Raw genomic sequence first — 6,447 nt, 5'->3', positions numbered from 1 at the left:
GCACCTGCTGAAACTGTTTGTGAAAAATACTAAGAGGCAGACCAGCCCCCAGGTACCTCTGCATCTGGGGGCCACGGTAGGACCACGCACAGGTTTCTCTCCAGGCTGCAATCCCACCGAGACAGGTGAGAATTGCAAGTATTTACCACTCACTACACACTCCAAGGCCACACCACAATGCATAATCTCTATTTTATTATTATTATTATTTGCACAACAGAAAAGCTGTGGTTGGCTTTTTTTTTTTTAATTCTGTGCGTGACTGAGTTGTTCTGTTGCCAACCTCTGCGATTCTACTGTTTCTACTGTGGTTTTTAAGGGTTAGAAACATTTCCCTTTGTTTTCCCAGGGCCGGCAGAGCAGCCTTTGAACAATGGGCTGGTATTTCAACAAAGACTCCATTCTCACCACCCGGGCTTATCTCATCACAGCAAGGCCTTACCTTTCTGTACAGAGCAGGTGACTTGCTGTTAAGAGCAGCACGTGATTGCTGTGCAGTCGTTAGGTGTTTTCTGCTGGCTGGCAACGATCTTTCCTGCAAGTTACTCATTTCAGAGTGTAAATACGTACATCTCGTGGGATAGATCTATACTTCAGAAAGAATCAGACCTACGTACTGTGTTCTTCCACCATGCACTAATGGTACAACTGGAGGAGCAGCTGATTGGGTTTGGGGTTACTCCTTGCAGTACCCTAAATGTTTGCCTGCTGCCTGAAATGAAAATCAGTGATGAGGGTTTTACACTGATTCAGGAAGCTCATCCTTACACGTGGGCATCTCTATAATCCCACCAGGGCGGGAGAAGCTAAGTATGGATGGGGCAATAAACCTGTTTGTATCCTCACAGCGATAGCTGATGGCTTTGGCTTGAAACACATCGTGCAGCACATGTGCCTGGAGGAACGAAGCATTTCCACTTACAGATAACAGGGCTTTCCGTTAGCAATTCATCTGAACCTGCTGGTGAGTTACAGTTTCAGTGAATGCTGGAAAATCTTTCATTTGCGGTGTGCTGAGCCTTGCCTATGCACAAAAAGATGACATTGGACCTTTTAGAAATGGATTTTAAGCGGCAACCAACTCTGTTTGCAAATAGCTCAAAGTCCTTTTGTACCAACCTGTGTTTGCCCCATGTCAAAGCCTCTCTGGGAGCCAACTCTCATCCTCTCTGCTTCACAACAGAGGGAGGTGTTTGAACAGACATTTTGCTTTGTCGAAGAGCGTGGCAGCTGTGAGGTGTTAACCCTCACGAAAAGCCATGCTGATGAACGGAGTAGCTTGGACCATCAGGGTGGCAAGGGTGGCTGTGTGATTCTGCACACTGAATTCTGCATCTGAGCCTGGAATTACATGTTAGGAAATTACACAGTAGCTGAGATAACAGCTTGCTGTTGACAAAATGGGAAGCTCCTGCTTTTTCCTCCCATTACCCGCCATCCACTGTCAACCTGGGTACAGAGTTTGTGCTGGCTCTGGCACTCCTCTGACCCTGTGCTGATTCACCTTGCCACGCAGGCAAAAAGAGCACTTTCTTCTTGCCAGGTCAGTGCGGTTGAACTGGCTCCGCCAAACTTAACATGTGACATATCTCCAAAGTGGAGTTTCGTCACTGCCTTAAGCTGCAGAGCAGCTCTGTCCCCAAAAAGGAGCATTCCCACCTTACAGTCCATCACTTGCCAAGTTTTCCTGCTACTTCCATGTGTTGACAGAGAGCTGTTTTGTTTTTTTTTCTGAAAGGTAAACCAACCAACAAAATCAAGTTGTGGAGTCCCCTTCTCTGGAGATCTTCAAGACCCACCTGGATGCAGTCCTGGGTTTGTGCTCTGGGCAATCCTGCTTTAGCAGGGGAGTTGGACTAGATGATCTCTAGAGGTCCCTTCCAACTCTGACAGTTCTGTGATTCTGAGAAGTTAAGTTTTCCTTGACCTCCCCTGAGGAAGGCAGCAAGATCAACCAGTTGTCAGTGGGAAGGCTGTAGGACTATCTTCTGTGGTGGATTTTGCCCAGCTTAAACCTGTTGCAAAAGTGCATGCCAGCCTAAGTGAAATCCTGGTGAGGGCACAGAAGTCTCCAGGTGTCAGATGTATTTATCCAATTCACTGCATGTCTCTCATTTTATAAGGCATGGAATGTAAAAAACAACCAGACCTATGGAAGTAAAATTTCACCAACACACTGGAGACACCAAGTGGAAGAGTGAGCATTTCTAACTCATCTTTCCAGATAAACTCCCTTTCTGGTTGGCAGTGGCTCCACAAGCCTGACACATCCCAGCAATTGCATTCTTGCTACCTAATTTTTTATCCCGCAAACTCGCATTCAGTAACATTTCTTCTGAATAACAGCAGCTTCACTGCTTGTCCCCGGTTTGATCTGTTGGATGAAGAATTGCTTGGTTTTATTCTGCTTGTGAAAAGACATCAGCAGGGGCGCTGCTATACTGATTACAATATATGCAGCTTTTTGACGATCTGAATTTCCTAGGGGGGAAAGGGAGGCTATAAATGATCATTTTGGAGGGGGCTACGAATGGCCCTTGGTACAGGGCAGCCACGAGGTGGCATGCTGGGCTTCTGCTGCTGCGCCTCGCTGCTCGGGGAGCAAGTTATTCAAGAAAAGCAGGCAGATCTTCAGTGGAGTTACATAAAACACCATTCTTGTTAACATCCACCCCTCCTGCAAGAACAAGCTTTGATTTCTACATAAACGGCTGGTCAGATTTAAAGTTATTGTCATATGATTGAAATAGATCTCTTATGTCAGTCAGTCGAAACAGAATGGAGAATGTGAGTCATGCTTTGCAAAAAAGCAGGAAGTTTGGTTTTGTTGGCACAAATTTTTAATACAGAGAGAAAATTACATGGCTGTATCGCACTGTTTATCTTAGGGATTTGTGAATAACATTGTCCATGCCTTAAAAAAATGTTTCCAAAAGAGAAAAGCAAGAACTTTTAGATTACAATCGTTATTCCTTATGCCTCAGTGGTAAGGAATCTAAGAGGAGGCTAGAAGAAAACTGAAAACTGTTAGAGCCCCCCTAAAATCAAAGGCTGCAATGAGAAGACTGCTGATCTGGGACAGGGAGGTGGGAGGAAATACAAGAGAATGAGGTAATGCTCATGGGTGTGACAGGGACACTTGCACAAGGCTGTTATTGTTTTGCCTTAAGCATAATAAAGCTCCATGAACCAGCACAAAGGTAGAAGTGCAAATCTACTTGTGCAGTATTTTCATATTCTGAAAGTCGCTGGGGTCTGTGGTTACTGCGTATCTGTCTGAGCCTCTTCAATAACTAGTAGGAAAATCGGTCAGTTACTGTAGAAGGCATGGCACAAAACCAGTTTTTCTCCAGTCCATAAATATAATGGAGTTTAAAATTTAAATATATGAGTTACCCTTCAACATGACTGTTCAAAACATCGCTATGCAAGAAAGAATAATTTAAATGGGAGCAGGTGCAGGGGAGGGCTAGTGAGATGAACATGGGAGCAGAGAGCCAAAAGTGTAACGGAAGAATAAAAGCCTTTGGCTTGTTTTGCCTAGCAAAACAGAAGGAATTAAATTACTTTCTAAACATATAAACGGGTAGACACTTGAGAGAGAAATTATCTAAATAAAGAAAATATTAGCACAAGACCATATGGATACAATAATAAACGTCATTTAAGTTACTAAAAATGGCATGAGCAGTTTGGCATGCGGCACAAGGTAAACTCTTTTGAACTTTGTTTATTGAAGTAAGTTTTTAAAAAAAAAAAAACAACCCTGGATTGCAGTTCAGTGGTGGTTTGGGGAGCAGTGTTCATGAGCTGACTTTGCATACATCTGGTGCTTTAAAAGAGCTGTATTTCCAACTCATCAGAAAATGAGTGCAAGCAGGAATAAAAATTTAGGTAGAAGGACAATTTAGGACTGTTACAAGCTCTTCAAAAAGAGTTCAGTGAGCGTTCAGAGAGCCAAAATTTCAAAATCGAGAGAGAAAATACATTGACAATTCCTGTTTTATTAGTGGACTGGAGAGAGTGATTAAAACTGAAAAATAAATAGCCAAAATGGGGAAAGCAAGAAATCAAAATGCGTTGGTATAAATGATGATATAAGTTATGAGAAGCAGATTAGTTATTGGAAGTGAAGCACATCAAAGGAAATCCATAGCTGGCAGGGCTAAATCCCAGAAACCCCTAGTAATGGTACAGGCCCATTACTACATGGACATGATTAAAATGTCAATAATGATGCAGAAGTGTTCATTGAACACTTATGATCTATGTTTGTAAAGAAGGAGGAAGATACGTGGGTGGATTACTTAACAGTGATGTGATAAATATCAGTCCATTAGTAACCAATGAAGCTCTTGTCTTCTAGGGCTAACTGCGGCCCAGTAGCTCGGGAACAGCTGGCTGTGGAGACCCCTTGTCTGTTGATGTTCATCTTTGCTAAACCTTCATATGCTAGGGAAATTCTGGAAAGCTAAAAATGTCACAGGTTGGTACCTGTCTTCAGAAAGCACAGTTGTATGAGATCTGTAGTAAATGCACGTGTAAGAACAGGTCTCGGCTGAGTACCAAAAAAAGCTCTTATGTGACTCTAATTAAAGAATTAGTAATGCCACTCAGAGGTCTAATAGTAATCTCATTTAATGCTTCAAGACAATAACAAAACATGCAATTGTCTCTTGAAGGTGTAATAAACTTTTCAAAGGATTTTTACTTAGAACTGCACAATATTTTAATGAAAAATAAAGGGTAATAAAACATCAGTTAAGCATATATTAAACACTGGCCACATAGTTGTTTTTTTTTTAGAACTGGTTACAGATCATTACTGAATAATCTAATGGGATCCCTCCAGGATCATGTATACGATACTACACACATATGTAATCAATATTTTCATTAGTCATTTGGAAGTAAATACAAAATCACTCCTAATACAATTTGCAGATGACATCCGCATCAGCAGGGCAGTACCATCAGGATGACAAAAGCCGTTGTTCAAAACACAGTCTGGATAAAGGGACTGGGTAGGATAGTCAAATGCAAAGCCACGCATCTCAGGTACGGACACGTAGGCACCCACAGGGACCAGCTGGGTGGGACGTGGGGGTTGGAAAAAGAAAAGCATTGTGCTGTGTGCTCCCATCTGACCTTGAGTCAGCCTTTGCCCCTAAGGAAAGCGAAGGCACACCGAGGGATAAACTAGAGCCTTATCTACCCCTGGATACAGATGAAGACAGCACCCTTATCTCCATATTCTGAAATGCAATGCTGAAATAACTGGAAAAGGAGAGGGACAGAAAACTGCCATTTAAGGGCTGGATGAAATATCTTACCAAAAAAAAAATGAAAAGTTTCTAACTAATTTGGTTTGTTCCAAAGAAGATGAATGCATGGCTTGATAAACTACATACCTACCTTGCCAGGTTTGAATACTGACACAGACAGACTGATGGTAGCAGCTCTAATCATGGCATGATCTGGCATTGGGTTCATTCAGATCTTGGCAGGCTGCAGGTGTTCAGTGGGCAACGGCCAGCCCTGACCCAAACCAGGGAACTGACAGAGCAGCCCCTCCTGCTCCCCGGAGCAAAGGGGGTAACTGCTGGAAGCGGGGGGCTGTGTGTGAATGGTCCCTGAAGGATGCAGAGGTGTCACCTGCTTGATGAAGGAATCTGTGAATACACGGAGGACACATGAGTTGAATGTACCACAGATGGCTTCCCTGGCTGCTGTGACTCTTGGCCAACACGCCGAGGCTGCTGTCCTTGGCCCTCTCAGTCCCCACACTGTGGACCATACACACCTACCCAGCCAGGCTCCTCTGTTGAAGGCCACACCAGCCCGGGCGGCCATGAACTGGGGAAGGAGCTCCTGAGGGAAGCAGTGGATGCTGCCATGCCCTTTCCTGAAGGAGACGCGGGGCTCCGCTGGACGAGGTGCCCCCGAGGCAACGTAACCCACCGGCCTCACGAGAGGGATGGCCACTACGAGCCCCTCGGCGGGGCCTGTACGTGTGGGTGTGAGTCCCGACGTACCCGCTCCCGCCCTGCCTCGGCCGCCCGTTCCCGCACGCCGCCCAGGGGGAACACGACGGCCCCTGCGGCCGTTCCCGCCCGACGAGCCCACTCCGCTCCGGGGAGGGGGAGTCCCTTACCCGTCCCGCCCACCCCCGTCCCCGCGCGCCGGGTGGTGCGCGCCGCTGGCCCCGCCCCGCCGGCACCGGAGGAAGAGCCACGTCTCCAGCCCGGCGGAGGGCCGGACGGGAAGGGGCGGGGCCGCGCCGCCCGGCGCGCCAGTCAGCGGCACATTTTGGGCGCCGGCTCCGCCAATCACAGAGCGGGTCGGTGAATCATGCGCTTTTTGATTGGCCGGAGCAGCGGCAGAGGGAGGGGGGGAGAGCGGTGTGACTCCAATTGGCCCGGCGGCTCTGTTGACAAACACCGCTCC

This window comes from Calidris pugnax, unplaced genomic scaffold (genome assembly GCF_001431845.1).
Source record: "Calidris pugnax isolate Ruff unplaced genomic scaffold, ASM143184v1 scaffold14, whole genome shotgun sequence".
NCBI lineage: Eukaryota > Metazoa > Chordata > Aves > Charadriiformes > Scolopacidae > Calidris > Calidris pugnax.
This window is presented reverse-complemented; position numbering follows the sequence as displayed.